The following is a 19,951-nucleotide window of genomic DNA, read 5'->3' as shown; positions in this document are numbered from 1 at the left end:
CCATCCTTCTCTCTATCCCTCCTTCTCTCTATCCCTCCTTCTCTCTATCCATCCTTCTCTCTATCCATCCTTCTCTCTATCCATCCTTCTCTCTATCCATCTTCTCTCTATCCCTCTATCACGGCTGAGCTGAGCCCCCCTCTTCGGGGGCTCTCTCTCCTGTAGTCCCAGCTGGCACACTGAGCCTGGGCTGGGCAGCTAGGAGGTCGTGCCAACTCTACTGGTGTAGAAAGGGACACACCAGGCAGTCCTGATGTTAACGTGCCATCTCCTCAAGCCGCTGGCTGCCACGTACACACAAACATAATGTATACACACACACACAGACAGACAGACAGACATAGTCACACAGACACACAGACACACACGCACAAACAGACACACACACACACACACACACACACACACACACACACACACACACACACACACACACACACACACACACACACACACACACACACACACACACACACACACACACACACACACACACACACACACACACACACACACACACACGCACAGAGACACACACACAGAGACACACAGTCACAGACACACACACACAAACAGACACAGACACACACACACAAACAGACACAGACACACACACACAGACACAGACACACACAAACAGACACAGACACACACACACAAACAGACACAGACACACACACACACACATACAATACAGTTTTTTTTACAATCACTTTGGCACTAATTTCAGGACCTTGTGGTCATTTTTCAAAACTCTAGACCCAAAACTCAAAACGGTCATCACTTGTAACACAGGCTGTCCAATGTTCAGAACACTGCATTGTGCATTCATATCTTTAAAGAAACCTTGCACTTGCAGAATCATTGGTTCAAATAACTCATGTATCATGAAATACCATAGGAACATTCATTTAGATCAGCCACACACAAGATACCGATAGTTTCACTGTGTAGTTGTTCGTACAATCATTAAATATTGTACTACAAAATATGTGATACATGTTTAAAGATGCTACTACACGTCAATACATCACTGTAAAATGACTAGTAGAGAGAATACTACAGACACAGTGTCACGCTCTGACCTTAGTTCCTTTGTTATGTCTTTGTGTTAGTTTGGTCAGGGCGTGAGTTGGGGTGGGTAGTCTATGTTCTTTTTTCTATGTGGTGTTTATGTGTTTGGCCTGTTATGGTTCTCAATCAGAGGCAGGTGTCGTTCGTTGTCTCTGATTGAGAATCATACTTAGGTAGCCTTTTCCAGTATCCCTCACCTGCCCCCAGTCTGATCCCTACATACAGTATCCCTCACCTGCCCCCAGTCTGATCCCTACATACAGTATCCCTCACCTGCCCCCAGTCTGATCCCTACATACAGTATCCCTCACCTGCCCCCAGACTGATCCCTACATACAGTATCCCTCACCTGCCCCCAGACTGATCCCTACATACAGTATCCCTCACCTGCCCCCAGACTGATCCCTACATACAGTATCCCTCACCTGCCCCAGACTGATCCCTCACCTGCCCCCAGACTGATCCCTACATACAGTATCCCTCACCTGCCCCCAGACTGATCCCTACATACAGTATCCCTCACCTGCCCCCAGACTGATCCCTACATACAGTATCCCTCACCTGCCCCCAGTCTGATCCCTACATAGATTATCCCTCACCTGCCCCCAGTCTGATCCCTACATACAGTATCCCTCACCTGCCCCCAGACTGATCCCTACATACAGTATCCCTCACCTGCCCCCAGTCTGATCCCTACATACAGTATCCCTCACCTGCCCCCAGACTGATCCCTACATACAGTATCCCTCACCTGCCCCCAGTCTGATCCCTACATACAGTATCCCTCACCTGTCCCCAGACTGATCCCTACATACAGTATCCCTCACCTGCCCCAGACTGATACCTCACCTGCCCCCAGTCTGATCCCTACATACAGTATCCCTCACCTGCCCCCAGACTGATCCCTACATACAGTATCCCTCACCTGCCCCCAGTCTGATCCCTACATACAGTATCCCTCACCTGCCCCCAGCTTTCCTGTACCTTTACACCCCCTCACCTCTCCTAACCTGTTCCTCCGCCCAAACAATCCCATCACCTCTCCCCCTTAAAAACCATATCAACCCCCCACCTCTCCTCCCCCTAACAACCATAACAACCTCCCTCACCTCTCCTCCCCTAACAACCATAACAACCCCCCACCTCTCCTCCCCCTAACAACCCCTCTCACCTCTCCTCCCCCAACAACCATAACAACCCCCCCACCTCTCCTCCCCCTAACAACCCCTCTCACCTCTCCTCCCCCTAACAACCCTTCTCACCTCTCCTCCCCCAACAACCATAACAACCCCCCCACCTCTCCTCCCCCTAACAACCCCTCTCACCTCTCTTCCCCCAACAACCATAACAACCCCCCCACCTCTCCTCCCCCTAACAAATCCTATCTCATTATTGTACTCAAGATTTGAGGCACACTTCCGTCTCAGAGCTGCTGATGGGGAAGACACAAACACATTCACACGCACACACACACACACACACACACACACACACACACACACACACACACACACACACACACACACACACACACACACACACACACACACACACACACACACACACACACACACACACACACACACACACACACACACATACATACACATGCACACGCACATACACACACATTCACACGCACACACACACACGCACACACGCACGCACGCACGCACGCACGCACGCACGCACGCACGCACGCACGCACGCACGCACACACACACTGCGTATGGCCAGACATGGGGGCTTTACTCAGCTCATCCGACTGTGAGATTCCCCCTTGTCTTCTCCTGCTCTGCCATCGTCTCCCTAATGCTGTTTCTCTCTCTTCTCCACAGGAGGTAAATGAAGCTTTTACAGAGGGAGGAAGGAGGGGAAGAGAGAGAACATTAATCGACTTTCTGTTCTGGAAAGCTGCCAATATCCTCCATCAGCAACCGTACAGGAGGTTGGAGGTGAGTTCCCTCTAGTGTACTCAGTGAATAGACCCCAGTAACAGGTACAACAGCTCACATCTTATGAGTTCTATCCACATTCCCACCTCATATCGTATATGATTAGTCTTTATTAGGCTGTCAACGCAGTTAGAGATTCACCGGATGGTTCTGTACCAATGTATTATCAGTGTGTCCCTGTGTTTGCGTGTGTTTGTGTGTGGGTTTGCGTGTGCGCGTATGTGTGTGCATATGTGTATGGACACACACACACTGAAATTCTCCTGTCAGGGCGTTAATCTCTTTGTCAGGAGCAGTCTGTTGGAGATTTGTCCGTCTGATGTGCTGAGCGTCCGAGTGGCAGGTCCGGCATTAGTACCACAGGGTGTGTGTGTGTGTGTGTGTGTGTGTGTGTGTGTGTGTGTGTGTGTGTGTGTGTGTGTGTGTGTGTGTGTGTGTGTGTGTGTGTGTGTGTGTGTGTGTGTGTGTGTGTGTGTGTGTGTGTGTGTGTGTGTGTGTGTGTGTGTGTGTGTGTGTGTGTGTGTGTGTGTGTCTCTTCACCCCTGTCAGAGTGCATGTCTGTCTGGTCTCATACCTCTGCACCATCAGCACCCATTGAGCCAGGGGTGGTGGTGATGGTGTGATAGTTAGATGGAGGGTGTCTCAAGGCCTGGGCACCTCTGGTCCTGTCTGGTCTGAATCACAACAGAGACAGAGGTGTGAACATGGAGCTCTGTTGTCTATGAGATGTTTGTGGCTGTCTGTGTTGCTTCTCTTCTATTGTGGTTGACAGTGACGGTGACATATGTGAATTACGACAGCTGACAGTCTCTGTATTCATACTATACTGGTACAAAACCTGCAGATTGAGTGAGATTCCTCTCCTTCTTCGAAAACCCCATATTGATCGCTTTAAAGTACTGGACATTCAAAAAGAGGGACCTATCTATCTGACCAGGTTTATTTGGTCATACGAATGTAGACATACTGACGTGAATGTCCTAGTTGGTCCACTAGATGCCACTGTTGTCTAAGTATTTCCTTTGCAGGCATTAGGTGTCTTTACAAGACTGTTGTAATATAATAATAATATATGCTATTTAGCAGACGCTTTTATCCAAAGCGACTTACAATCATGTGTGCATACATTCTACGTATGGGTGGTCCCGGGAATCGAACCCACTACCCTGGCGTTACAAGCGCCATGCTCTACCAACTGAGCTACAGAAGGATAAGTCTATTTGTAGGTTAATATGTATTTCTAAGCGATTGTCTTGTGTACTTGTCGTGCAAATAATTCACTTTGGAACAATACTGAACTTTTAACCTGTCTCTTGTTTTTGTCTCTTTCGCCCACAGCCTTTCTCCTCAGTTTGTTTTGTTTTGGTAGATATTATACTGTTACATTGAGGCTCTGTCTGTGACACTCCCTAATGGTGCAACAGAGAACTGTCTGTGACACTCCCTAATGGTGCAACAGAGAACTGTCTGTGACACTCCCTAATGGTGAGAACTGTCTGTGACAATCCCTAATGGTGAGAACTGTCTGTGACACTCCCTAATGGTGCAACAGAGAACTGTCTGTGACACTCCCTAATGGTGAGAACTGTCTGTGACACTCCCTAATGGTGAGAACTGTCTGAGACACTCCCTAATGGTGAGAACTGTCTGAGACACTCCCTAGCGGTGAGAACTGTCTGTGACACTCCCTAATGGTGAGAACTGTCTGTGACACTCCCTAATGGTGAGAACTGTCTGTGACACTCCCTAATGGTGAGAACTGTCTGTGACACTCCCTAATGGTGAGAACTGTCTGTGACACTCCCTAATGGTGAGAACTGTCTGTGACACTCCCTAATGGTGAGAACTGTCTGTGACACTCCCTAATGGTGAGAACTGTCTGAGACACTCCCTAATGGTGAGAACTGTCTGAGACACTCCCTAATGGTGAGAACTGTCTGAGACACTCCCTAACGGTGCAACAGAGAACTGTCTGTGACACTCCCTAATGGTGAGAACTGTCTGTGACACTCCCTAATGGTGAGAACTGTCTGTGACACTCCCTAATGGTGCAACAGAGAACTGTCTGTGACACTCCCTAATGGTGAGAACTGTCTGTGACACTCCCTAATGGTGAGAACTGTCTGAGACACTCCCTAACGGTGCAACAGAGAACTGTCTGTGACACTCCCTAATGGTGAGAACTGTCTGTGACACTCCCTAATGGTGAGAACTGTCTGTGACACTCCCTAATGGTGAGAACTGTCTGTGACACTCCCTAATGGTGAGAACTGTCTGTGACACTCCCTAATGGTGAGAACTGTCTGTGACACTCCTTAATGGTGAGAACTGTCTGTGACACTCCCTAATGGTGTAACAGAGAACTGTCTGTGACACTCCATAATGGTGCAACAGAGAACTGTCTGTGACACTCCATAATGGTGCAACAGAGAACTGTCTGTGACACTCCCTAATGGTGAGAACTGTCTGTGACACTCCCTAATGGTGAGAACTGTCTGTGACACTCCCTAATGGTGAGAACTGTCTGTGACACTCCTTAATGGTGAGAACTGTCTGTGACACTCCCTAATGGTGTAACAGAGAACTGTCTGTGACACTCCATAATGGTGCAACAGAGAACTGTCTGTGACACTCCCTAATGGTGCAACAGAGAACTGTCTGTGACACTCCCTAATGGTGCAACAGAGAACTGTCTGTGACACTCCCTAATGGTGAGAACTGTGTGTGACACTCCCTAATGGTGAGAACTGTCTGTGACACTCCCCAATGGTGCAACAGAGAACTGTCTGTGACACTCCCTAATGGTGAGAACTGTCTGTGACACTCCCTAATGGTGAGAACTGTCTGTGACACTCCCTAATGGTGAGAACTGTCTGTGACACTCCCTAATGATGAGAACTGTCTGTGACACTCCCTAATGGTGAGAACTGTCTGTGACACTCCTTAATGGTGAGAACTGTCTGTGACACTCCCTAATGGTGCAACAGAGAACTGTCTGTGACACTCCATAATGGTGCAACAGAGAACTGTCTGTGACACTCCCTAATGGTGCAACAGAGAACTGTCTGTGACACTCCCTAATGGGGCAACAGAGAACTGTCTGTGACACTCCCTAATGGTGCAACATAGAACTGTCTGTGACACTCCCTAATGGTGCAACAGAGAACTGTCTGTGACACTCTCTAATGGTGTAACAGAGAACTGTCTGTGACACTCCCTAATGGTGCAACAGAGAACTGTCTGTGACACTCCCTAATGGTGCAACAGAGAACTGTCTGTGACACTCTCTAATGGTGTAACAGAGAACTGTCTGTGACACTCCCTAATGGTGCAACAGAGAACTGTCTGGGACACTCCCTAATGGTGAGAACTGTCTGTGACACTCCCTAATGGTGAGAACTGTCTGTGACACTCCTTAATGGTGAGAACTGTCTGTGACACTCCCTAATGGTGCAACAGAGAACTGTCTGTGACACTCCATAATGGTGCAACAGAGAACTGTCTGTGACACTCCCTAATGGTGCAACAGAGAACTGTCTGTGACACTCCATAATGGTGCAACAGAGAACTGTCTGTGACACTCCCTAATGGTGAGAACTGTCTGTGACACTCCCTAATGGTGCAACAGAGAACTGTCTGTGACACTCCCTAATGGTGCAACAGAGAACTGTCTGTGACACTCCCTAATGGTGCAACAGAGAACTGTCTGTGACACTCTCTAATGGTTTAACAGAGAACTGTCTGTGACACTCCCTAATGGTGAGAACTGTCTGTGACACTCCCTAATGGTGAGAACTGTCTGTGACACTCCCTAATGGTGAGAACTGTCTGTGACACTCCCTAATGGTGAGAACTGTCTGTGACACTCCCTAATGGTGAGAACTGTCTGTGACACTCCCTAATGGTGAGAACTGTCTGTGACACTCCTTAATGGTGAGAACTGTCTGTGACACTCCCTAATGGTGTAACAGAGAACTGTCTGTGACACTCCATAATGGTGCAACAGAGAACTGTCTGTGACACTCCATAATGGTGCAACAGAGAACTGTCTGTGACACTCCCTAATGGTGAGAACTGTCTGTGACACTCCCTAATGGTGAGAACTGTCTGTGACACTCCCTAATGGTGAGAACTGTCTGTGACACTCCTTAATGGTGAGAACTGTCTGTGACACTCCCTAATGGTGTAACAGAGAACTGTCTGTGACACTCCATAATGGTGCAACAGAGAACTGTCTGTGACACTCCATAATGGTGCAACAGAGAACTGTCTGTGACACTCCCTAATGGTGTAACAGAGAACTGTCTGTGACACTCCCTAATGGTGCAACAGAGAACTGTCTGTGACACTCCCTAATGGTGCAACAGAGAACTGTCTGTGACACTCCCTAATGGTGAGAACTGTGTGTGACACTCCCTAATGGTGAGAACTGTCTGTGACACTCCCCAATGGTGCAACAGAGAACTGTCTGTGACACTCCCTAATGGTGAGAACTGTCTGTGACACTCCCTAATGGTGAGAACTGTCTGTGACACTCCCTAATGGTGAGAACTGTCTGTGACACTCCCTAATGGTGAGAACTGTCTGTGACACTCCTTAATGGTGAGAACTGTCTGTGACACTCCCTAATGGTGCAACAGAGAACTGTCTGTGACACTCCATAATGGTGCAACAGAGAACTGTCTGTGACACTCCCTAATGGTGCAACAGAGAACTGTCTGTGACACTCCATAATGGTGCAACAGATAACTGTCTGTGACACTCCCTAATGGTGCAACAGAGAACTGTCTGTGACACTTCCTAATGGTGAGAACTGTCTGTGACACTCCCTAATGGTGCAACAAAGAACTGTCTGTGACACTCCCTAATGGTGCAACAGAGAACTGTCTGTGACACTCCCTAATGGTGCAACAGAGAACTGTCTGTGACACTCTCTAATGGTTTAACAGAGAACTGTCTGTGACACTCCCTAATGGTGAGAACTGTCTGTGACACTCCCTAATGGTGAGAACTGTCTGGGACACTCCCTAATGGTGAGAACTGTCTGTGACACTCCCTAATGGTGAGAACTGTCTGTGACACTCCTTAATGGTGAAAACTGTCTGTGACACTCCCTAATGGTGCAACAGAGAACTGTCTGTGACACTCCCTAATGGTGCAACAGAGAACTGTCTGTGACACTCCATAATGGTGCAACAGAGAACTGTCTGTGACACTCCCTAATGGTGCAACAGAGAACTGTCTGTGACACTCCCTAATGGGGCAACAGAGAACTGTCTGTGACACTCCCTAATGGTGCAACATAGAACTGTCTGTGACACTCCCTAATGGTGCAACAGAGAACTGTCTGTGACACTCTCTAATGGTGTAACAGATAACTGTCTGTGACACTCCCTAATGGTGCAACAGAGAACTGTCTGTGACACTCCCTAATGGTGCAACAGAGAACTGTCTGTGACACTCTCTAATGGTGTAACAGAGAACTGTCTGTGACACTCCCTAATGGTGTAACAGAGAACTGTCTGTGACACTCCCTAATGGTGCAACAGAGAACTGTCTGGGACACTCCCTAATGGTGAGAACTGTCTGTGACACTCCCTAATGGTGAGAACTGTCTGTGACACTCCTTAATGGTGAGAACTGTCTGTGACACTCCCTAATGGTGCAACAGAGAACTGTCTGTGACACTCCATAATGGTGCAACAGAGAACTGTCTGTGACACTCCCTAATGGTGCAACAGAGAACTGTCTGTGACACTCCATAATGGTGCAACAGAGAACTGTCTGTGACACTCCCTAATGGTGAGAACTGTCTGTGACACTCCCTAATGGTGCAACAGAGAACTGTCTGTGACACTCCCTAATGGTGCAACAGAGAACTGTCTGTGACACTCCCTAATGGTGCAACAGAGAACTGTCTGTGACACTCTCTAATGGTTTAACAGAGAACTGTCTGTGACACTCCCTAATGGTGAGAACTGTCTGTGACACTCCCTAATGGTGAGAACTGTCTGTGACACTCCCTAATGGTGAGAACTGTCTGTGACACTCCCTAATGGTGAGAACTGTGTGTGACACTCCCTAATGGTGAGAACTGTCTGTGACACTCCCTAATGGTGAGAACTGTCTGTGACACTCCCTAATGGTGAGAACTGTCTGTGACACTCCCTAATGGTGAGAACTGTCTGTGACACTCCTTAATGGTGAGAACTGTCTGTGACACTCCCTAATGGTGCAACAGAGAACTGTCTGTGACACTCCCTAATGGTGCAACAGAGAACTGTCTGTGACACTCCATAATGGTGCAACAGAGAACTGTCTGTGACACTCCCTAATGGTGCAACAGAGAACTGTCTGTGACACTCCCTAATGGGGCAACAGAGAACTGTCTGTGACACTCTCTAATGGTGCAACATAGAACTGTCTGTGACACTCCCTAATGGTGCAACAGAGAACTGTCTGTGACACTCTCTCCTTCCTCCATCTATCTGTTGTTTTGGAGCGTCTCGTTGGTTCGTCACTCCTCTGTAATCATCCCAGCAGGGCTTCTTGTCTACAGCCGTCGACTACCATTCCATAATTCCCTCTGCTCCTCTGCCTCCGCCACACTTAAGTGTCTGAGCTGATGGACCAGCCACACCCACCTGACACACCTACACAGACGCTAAAAGGTTTACACTGTGTGTGTGTGTGTGTGCGTGCGTGCGTGCGTGCGTGTGTATAATGTGAGTAATAAGAGTGTGAAAAGTTCAGCGGGTGGGGGAGAGCAAAGAGAGAGCGTCCCATCCACCAAACTACCAGGTGTGAGCGAGGGAAGGGACTCAGGGGCTAATTTGTTAAAGAGCAGACCTAACCCACTCTATTAAATTAGTCAAAACAGGAACATTTTACATCTGGCTAGAAATTAATAAGGAAATTATCTCAACAAAGAAAAATGTCCTCCTGTGTGCTACCTATATCCCACGACTAGAATCCCCTATATCCCCCCACTAGAATCCCCTATATCCCCCCACTAGAATCCCCTATATCCCCCCACTAGAATCCCCTATATCCCCCCACTAGAATCCCCTATTTTCCCCCCACTAGAATCCCCATACTTGAATGAAAACAACTTCTCCATCCTAGAAGGGGAGATCAACCATTTCCAGGCCCAGGGACATGTACTAGTCTGTGGCGACCTAAATGCCAGAACTAGACAAGAACGCGACACCCTCAGCACGCAGGGGGACAAACACCTACCTGGAGGTGACAGCATTCCCTCCCCCATATGCCCCCCTAGACAGAACTACGACAATGTAACTGTCCCACCCTGATCTGTTTCACCTGTCCTTGTGCTTGTCTCCACCCCCTACAGGTGTTTCCCATCTTCCCCATTATCCCCTGGGTATTTATACCTGTGTTTTCTGTCTGTCTGTCTTTGTTTTGTATGTTCAACCTGCCAGCGGTTTCCTTTGCGCCAGTCTTTGCTATAGTCCCTGTTTTCTAGTTTCCCGGTTTTGACCTTTCCTGCCTGCCCTGACCCTGAGCCTGCCGGTCCTCTTCCTGCCCTGACCCTGAGCCTGCCGGTCCTCTTCCTGCCCTGACCCTGAGCCTGCCGGTCGTCCTCTACCTTTGTCTCTACTCTGGGTAATCAACCTCTTCCTGCCCTGACCCTGAGCCTGCCGGTCGTCCTCTACCTTTGTCTCTACTCTGGATAATCAACCTCTTCCTGCCCTGACCCTGAGCCTGCCGGTCGTCCTCTACCTTTGTCTCTACTCTGGATAATCAACCTCTTCCTGCCCTGACCCTGAGCCTGCCGGTCGTCCTCTACCTTTGCCTCTACTCTGGATAATCAACCTCTTCCTGCCCTGACCCTGAGCCTGCCGGTCGTCCTCTACCTTTGCCTCTACTCTGGATAATCAACCTCTTCCTGCCCTGACCCTGAGCCTGCCGGTCGTCCTCTACCTTTGCCTCTACTCTGGATAATCAACCTCTTCCTGCCCTGACCCTGAGCCTGCCGGTCGTCCTCTACCTTTGCCTCTACTCTGGATAATCAACCTCTTCCTGCCCTGACCCTGAGCCTGCCGGTCGTCCTCTACCTTTGTCTCTACTCTGGATAATCAACCTCTTCCTGCCCTGACCCTGAGCCTGCCGGTCGTCCTCTACCTTTGCCTCTACTCTGGATAATCAACCTCTTCCTGCCCTGACCCTGAGCCTGCCGGTCGTCCTCTACCTTTGTCTCTACTCTGGATAATCAACCTCTTCCTGCCCTGACCCTGAGCCTGCCGGTCGTCCTCTACCTTTGTCTCTACTCTGGATAATCAACCTCTTCCTGCCCTGACCCTGAGCCTGCCGGTCGTCCTCTACCTTTGTCTCTACTCTGGATAATCAACCTCTTCCAGCCCTGACCCTGACCCTGCCGGTCGTCCTCTACCTTTGCCTCTACTCTGGATAATCAACCTCTTCCTGCCCTGACCCTGAGCCTGCCGGTCGTCCTCTACCTTTGTCTCTACTCTGGATAATCAACCTCTTCCTGCCCTGACCCTGAGCCTGCCGGTCGTCCTCTACCTTTGTCTCTACTCTGGATAATCAACCTCTTCCTGCCCTGACCCTGAGCCTGCCGGTCGTCCTCTACCTTTGTCTCTACTCTGGATAATCAACCTCTTCCTGCCCTGACCCTGAGCCTGCCGGTCGTCCTCTACCTTTGTCTACTCTGGATAGTCAACCTCTTCCTGCCCTGACCCTGAGCCTGCCGGTCGTCCTCTACCTTTGTCTCTACTCTGGATAATCAACCTCTTCCTGCCCTGACCCTGAGCCTGCCAGTCGTCCTCTACCTTTGCCTCTACTCTGGATAATCAACCTCTTCCAGCCCTGACCCTGAGCCTGCCGGTCGTCCTCTACCTTTGCCTCTACTCTGGATAATCAACCTCTTCCACATTGGAAAGAATTTACAAAAAAGCTCCTGCCCTGACCCTGAGCCTGCCGGTCGTCCTCTACCTTTGTCTCTACTCTGGATAATCAACCTCTTCCTGCCCTGACCCTGAGCCTGCCGGTCGTCCTCTACCTTTGCCTCTACTCTGGACAATCAACCTCTTCCTGCCCTGACCCTGAGCCTGCCGGTCGTTCTCTACCTTTGTCTCTACTCTGGATAATCAACCTCTTCCTGCCCTGACCCTGAGCCTGCCGGTCGTCCTCTACCTTTGTCTCTACTCTGGATAATCAACCTATTCCTGCCCTGACCATGAGCCTGCCGGTCGTCCTCTACCTTTGCCTCTACTCTGGATAATCAACCTCTTCCTGCCCTGACCCTGAGCCTGCCGGTCGTCCTCTACCTTTGCCTCTACTCTGGATAATCAACCTCTTCCTGACTTGACCCTGAGTCTGCCTGCTGTTCCGGTGCCTTACACCCTCTCTGGATCATAGAGAAGAGTCCCTTAAGCAAGCTGGCTGGTCCTGGGGCTCTGTTCAAAAACACAAACACACCCCACAGAGCCCCAGGACAGCAACACAATTAGACCCAACCAAATCATGAGAAAACAAAAAGATAATTACTTGACACATTGGAAAGAATTTACAAAAAAGCAGAGCAAACTAGAGTGATATTTGGCCCTAAACAGATAGTACACAGTGGCAGAATACCTGGCCACTGTGACTGACCCAAAATTAAGCAAATCTTTGACTACTGTATGTACAGATTCAGTGAGCATAGCCTTGCTATTGAGAAAGGCCACCAAAGGCAGACCTGGCACTCAAGAGAAGACAGGCTATGTGCTCACTGCCCACAAAATTACATGGAAACTGAGCTGTACTACCTAACCTCCTGCCAAATGTATGACCATATTAGAGACACATATTTCCCTCAGATTACACAGACCCACAAAGAATTTGAAAACAAATCCCATTTTGATAAACTCCCATATGTATCGGGTGAAATACCACAGTGTACCATCACAGCAGCAAGATGATTTGTGACCTGCTGCCACAAGAAAGGGGCAACCAGTGAAGAACAAACACCATTGTAAATACAACTTATATTTATGTGGATTTATTTTCCCTTTTGTACTTTAACTATTTGCACGTCATTACGTCACTGTATATAGACATAATATGACATTTGAAATGTCTTTATTCTTTTGGCACTTTAGGAAGTGTACTTTTTATTGTAAAAAAATATATGGTTTTTCCACTTCTGTTTATTTATTTCTCTTGCTTTGGGAATGTAAAGATATGAGTAAGAGAGAGAGAGACAGCATAAGTAGATTGGCAGTGTTCTGTCTCCATCTAGTGGCCATGTCACCCTCTTCCTATTTCATTACTGGATCGGCAGTGCTCTGTCTCCCTCTAGTGGCCATGTCACCCTCTTCCTATTTCATTACTGGATCGGCAGTGCTCTGTCTCCATCTAGTGGCCATGTCACCCTCTTCCTATTTCATTACTGGATCGGTAGTGCTCTGTCTCCATCTAGTGGCCATGTCACCCTCTTCCTATTTCATTACTGGATCGGCAGTGCTCTGTCTCCATCTAGTGGCCATGTCACCCTCTTCCTATTTACATTTTACATTTACATTTAAGTCATTTAGCAGACGCTCTTATCCAGAGCGACTTACAAATTGGTGCATTCACCTTATGACATCCAGTGGAACAGCCACTTTACAATAGTGGATCGGCAGTGCTCTGTTTTCATCTTGTGGCCATGTCACCCTCTTCCAATTTCATTACTGGTTCAGCAGTGCTCTGTCTCCATCTAGTGGCCAAGTCACAATCTTCCTATTTCATTATTGGGAACGACATCATTATATGACCGGGTGGAATATGTCCGATCTCAAACCAACACCTGGTGCTGCAGTTCATTATCCTTTAATAACTGCCTCAGTGTTTTATCATGCCTTTACCTTCTTTCAATTAAGGACGAGCAGCCAGTCAGATATTAATCCAAATGCACATGCCATTTGCTTGTCGATGCCTGAAATTCATTCATCCTCCCTTTCTGATTCATTAACCATATCATTATGGAAAGTGTCAGGAAAATTGTTCAATTGGCATTAGTTCACACATTTAGTTTTTTGGAACATACTTTCTGGCATTTCAGAGTTCTGAGTTTAGTCAGCTGGGTACCTTTTTCTAAGAAGTTATTCTATACTCAGACTTACCATTGTACAAAATATTTATTATACATATTATTTGTCATAGGAGAACCTTTCACAATATACTGTTCACTGTACAGAATGTAAAACAATAACAGTGCGGCACAATCTGAATGCTACATCTGCTACAGTGGTTTGATTTGATAACGCTATTCTAATGTGAAGAGAAACAGTCAAAGCTTGAGAGAGAGTGATATAGAGGAAGGTAGGGGGACAGTACTGGCCCTTCCTTCTCTCATGTGATATAGAGGAAGACAGGGGGACAGTACTGGCCCTTCCTTCTCTCATGTGATATAGAGGAAGGTAGGGGGACAGTACTGGCCCTAGGGGGACAGTACTGGCCCTTCCTTCTCTCATGTGATATAGAGGAAGGTAGGGGGACAGTACTGGCCCTTCCTTCTCTCATGTGATATAGAGGAAGGTAGGGGGACAGTACTGGCCCTTCCTTCTCTCATGTGATATAGAGGAAGGTAGGGGGACAGTACTGGCCCTTCCTTCTCTCATGTGATATAGAGGAAGGTAGGGGGACAGTACTGGCCCTTCCTTCTCTCATGTGATATAGAGGAAGGTAGGGGGACAGTACTGGCCCTTCCTTCTCTCATGTGATATAGAGGAAGGTAGGGGGACAGTACTGGCCCTTCCTTCTCTCATGTGATATAGAGGAAGGTAGGGGGACAGTACTGGCCCTTCCTTCTCTCATGTGATATAGAGGAAGGTAGGGGGACAGTACTGGCCCTTCCTTCTCTCATGTGATATAGAGGAAGGTAGGGGGACAGTACTGGCCCTTCCTTCTCATGTGATATAGAGGAAGGTAGGGGGACAATATAGAGGAAGGTAGGGGGACAGTACTGGCCCTTCCTTTTCTCATGTGATATAGAGGAAGGTAGGGGACAGTACTGGCCCTTCCTTCTCTCATGTGATATAGAGGAAGGTAGGGGGACAGTACTGGCCCTTCCTTCTCTCATGTGATATAGAGGAAGGTAGGGGGACAGTACTGGCCCTTCCTTCTCTCATGTGATATAGAGGAAGGTAGGGGGACAGTACTGGCCCTTCCTTCTCTCATGTGATATAGAGGAAGGTAGGGGGACAGTACTGGCCCTTCCTTCTCTCATGTGATATAGAGGAAGGTAGGGGGACAGTACTGGCCCTTCCTTCTCTCATGTGATATAGAGGAAGGTAGGGGGACAGTACTGGCCCTTCCTTCTCTCATGTGATATAGAGGAAGGTAGGGGATATAGAGGACAGTACTGGCTCTTCCTTCTCTCATGTGATATAGAGGAAGACAGGGAGACAGTACTGGCCCTTCCTTCTCTCATGTGATATAGAGGAAGGTAGGGGGACAGTACTGGCTCTTCCTTCTCTCATGTGATATAGAGGAAGGTAGGGAGACAGTACTGGCCCTTCCTTCTCTCATGTGATATAGAGGAAGGTAGGGGGACAGTACTGGCACTTCCTTCTCTCATGTGATATAGAGGAAGGTAGGGGACAGTACTGGCCCTTCCTTCTCTCATGTGATATAGAGGAAGGTAGGGGGACAGTACTGGCACTTCCTTCTCTCATGTGATATAGAGGAAGGTAGGGGGACAGTACTGGCCCTTCCTTCTCTCATGTGATATAGAGGAAGGTAGGGGGACAGTACTGGCCCTTCCTTCTCTCATGTGATATAGAGGAAGGTAGGGGGACAGTACTGGCCCTTCCTTCTCTCATGTGATATAGAGGAAGGCAGGGGGACAGTACTGGCCCTTCCTTCTCTCATGTGATATAGAGGAAGGCAGGGGGACAGTACTGGCCCTTCCTTCTCTCATGTGATATAGAGGAAGGTAGGGGGACAGTACTGGCCCTTCCTTCTCTCATGTGATATAGAGGAAGGTAGGGGGACAGTACTGGCCCTTCCTTCTCTCATGTGATATAGAGGAAGGCAGGGGGACAGTACTGGCCCTTCCTTCTCTCATGTGATATAGAGGAAGGCAGGGGACAGTACTGGCCCTTCCTTCTCTCATGATATAGAAGAAGGTAGGGGGACAGGGCCCTTCCTTCTCTCATGTGATATAGAGGACAGGGGGACAGTACTGGCCCTTCCTTCTCTCATGTGATATAGAGGAAGGTAGGGGGACAGTACTGGCCCTTCCTTCTCTCATGTGATATAGAGGAAGGTAGGGGGACAGTACTGGCCCTTCCTTCTCTCATGTGATATAGAGGAAGGCAGGGGGACAGTACTGGCCCTTCCTTCTCTCATGTGATATAGAGGAAGGTAGGGGGACAGTACTGGCCCTTCCTTCTCTCATGTGATATAGAGGAAGGTAGGGGGACAGGGGGACAGTACTGGCCCTTCCTTCTCTCATGTGATATAGAGGAAGGTAGGGGGACAGTACTGGCCCTTCCTTCTCTCATGTGATATAGAGGAAGGTAGGGGGACAGTACTGGCCCTTCCTTCTCTCATGTGATATAGAGGAAGGTAGGGGGACAGTACTGGCCCTTCCTTCTCTCATGTGATATGGCCCTTCCTTCTCTCATGTGATATAGAGAAGGTAGGGGGACAGTACTGGCCCTTCCTTCTCTCATGTGATATAGAGGAAGGCAGGGGGACAGTACTGGCCCTTCCTTCTCTCATGTGATATAGAGGAAGGTAGGGGGACAGTACTGGCCCTTCCTTCTCTCATGTGATATAGAGGAAGGTAGGGGGACAGTACTGGCCCTTCCTTCTCTCATGTGATATAGAGGAAGGTAGGGGGACAGTACTGGCCCTTCCTTCTCTCATGTGATATAGAGGAAGACAGGGGGACAGTACTGGCCCTTCCTTCTCTCATGTGATATAGAGGAAGGTAGGGGGACAGTACTGTCCCTGCCAGTGTCAATTAGAGACACTGGCAGTGACACAAAGCTCTCCAATGCACACAACACCCTTCACACATCCCACACTTCCGCATCCATTCAACAGTGTGTGTGTGTGTGTGTGTGTGTGTGTGTGTGTGTGTGTGTGTGTGTGTGTGTGTGTGTGTGTGTGTGTGTGTGTGTGTGTGTGTGTGTGTGTGTGTGTGTGTGTGTGTGTGTGTGTGTGTGTGTGTGTGTGTGCATGCGTGCGTGTTAGGACCTCCTAATGGTCCATTTCATGCCAGCCCCAGAGGACGGCCCAGCGCTAATTAGATTTGTGTGGGTGCGCCGCCTCCTTGGCAGGTGATGCTCACTCGGTGCGACCCTGAACAAACATGCGTAGCAATTAGCCGCTAATTCACTTATTCACTTCACAAGTTATTATCACAAAACAAGCACAGACCACGTCGGGCAAGAGATCAGCGTTCCGCTGCAGCAGTATGCTAAACACTGTACATGTTATGCTAGGCTACACTTGATTCACTGACAGTCTCCTCAAAAGTAGGCTACAGGTGTTGAATTGTAAACGGGGTCCGTTAGCTTACTGTTTAGCGCACTAAAATCCTCAGAGCCGTTGCCACCAAATGTCACTGGCAGCCCATTGACTGGACCGTATTGAATGAAACTCAGGACCACGTTGTATTATGGCCAAAGTAAATGGAGATTTAATATGGATTATTTTTATTTTACTTCATTACATATTTTACATCTATTTTACTTTTTTATTTTATCTTATTATTATTATTATTATTTTTTTTTTATCTTACTTGGCCCTCAGGCTGAATATAACAAACAAATTATATTATGGGTGGCAATACAGAAGGGCTCCTCACGGAGACACCATATGTCATTGTTCTCCCGGGACCAGAACCCAGGAGAACTGAAGACTGACCCCATAGCACCCGAATAAATACGCTTCCCTTCTGTCACAGGTGCAGCTCATCACCTGTGATCAGAACTAGAGGGAGGAGAGAGAAGGAACAAAATGATTGTACAACAAAATGACAACATACTCTGATTCATACAACTACTGAAAAAGAACATATCAGGATGTAATGATGAATGAATGCATATAGATATGGATTATGATACTGGCCAGTATAGTATAAACATTCATACTTCCACTCTCTCATACTCAGCCCTCCCATCACCATGTGCAGACCTCCTTTCATTGAGTTGTATGGAAATACAGCATCTAGCACGGTTTCTTGCTTTCGATAAGGTTGTACTCTAAGTCTGAGAAGTGTTCCAGAAAAATATGTCTGTTCTCCTCCATGTCCAGGGGGAAGCAAGTAAGTACACCTCGTCTGAGCCAGAACTGCCTATAAGCAAGAGCCCATCTCCTGATTATACAGCCAAAGCTGACTCCCAAGCAGAGAGGCATCAGGAACCATTTCACCCCCAAATCCAGGTATCAGGAACCATGTTAAGTCTTTGGGTATAGCTAGACCAGGGATCAAACCCCCATCCTTCCAATCTCAGGGCAGACACTCTAACCACAAGGCCACTGAACTGGAGGGTTGAAAGGCTACATGGTCAATCCGAAGTCTGCATTGGCTGTACAGCATTTACAGTGACATGGCCTCTGCAGAAGTCAGGACATTCATACTTCTTGCACTTCGCAGAGCAGCAGGACCTCCAGAGGGTCCACAACACCATCTATACGGCACCTCCGACATTTTCAGATAAGTGGTAAGATTGATTCACATGTATATTTCCCTTATTCTGTTCTTTATTGATAAAGTTGAGAATTGTACATGAACATCAGGGGGAGGAATAACCATTCATGTGCAACAACTTCCATATCTCAATGGGTCTGTAGCTTCCTGTTCGAGCCGTAGCGCAGATCTTTCTGTGTGTGTCGTACAGCGACATCTGTTCTGAATGACGCATACAAACATGATAAAAACACTGCGCAGCTGTTTCTCTTGTCGTCTCTTCTTCGTCTCTGTCCTGGAAACATCAGGATTCAGATCATCAGAGAAAGGCATCAGAAACAGGTATGAGGCACACAGACGTATCTCCTACTGAGGCAGATTGGGCTTGTCTCCACACCTGTCATCGCTGTCATGTAATGAACAGGGACACAGCATGAATCCTTTTTCTTTCCGTCACTCGGTAATAAACGACGACAGGGTTGTCAATTAGGTTATGTGGCGAACAAACGCTTCAGATAATTGGCAATGAAAATCACTTACTCTAGCTTACAAATGTGTGTGTGTATGTGTGTGTGTCACATAGAACAGCGTGACCATTGGGACCTGTATGAGGCCTTGACATAGGTGAGTTCATCCAATTAGAATCACCATTTGGAAGCTATGCAAAGAGGTCACTGTACGGCATGGCCCAATCACCTCTGCTGTTGCTGCCCCTGTTCGCTCGCACAGACAGAGGTTAACGTGTCCTGGACATGTCAACACTGAAGCATAACACCCTGCATACCACTGCTGGCTTGCTTCTGAAGCTAAGCAGGGTTGGTCCTGGTCAGTTCCTGGATGGGAGAACAGATGCTGCTGGAATTGCTGTTGGAGGGCCAGTAAGGAGGCACTCTTTCCTCTGATCTAAATAATATCCCAATACTCCAGGGCAGTGATTGGGGACGCTGCCCTGTGTAGGGTGCTGTCTTTCGAATGGGATGTTAAACGGGTGTCCTGACTCTCTGCGGTCATTAAAGATCCCATGGCACTTATTGTAAGAGTGTTAACCCTGGTGTCCTGGCTAAATTCCCAATCTGGCCATCAAACCATCACAGTCACCTAATAATCTCCAGTTTACAATTGGCTCATTCATCCCCTGTAACTATTCCCCAGGTTGTTGCTGCAAATGAGAATGTGTTCTCAGTCAACTTACCTGGTAAAATAATAAATAAATCAAACTGAAATCAATGGTGAAAACACATACATTAATATCATCATTCACAGGCTGATT

The sequence above is a fragment of the Oncorhynchus gorbuscha genome, unplaced genomic scaffold, assembly GCF_021184085.1.
Source record: "Oncorhynchus gorbuscha isolate QuinsamMale2020 ecotype Even-year unplaced genomic scaffold, OgorEven_v1.0 Un_scaffold_626, whole genome shotgun sequence".
NCBI lineage: Eukaryota > Metazoa > Chordata > Actinopteri > Salmoniformes > Salmonidae > Oncorhynchus > Oncorhynchus gorbuscha.
This window is presented reverse-complemented; position numbering follows the sequence as displayed.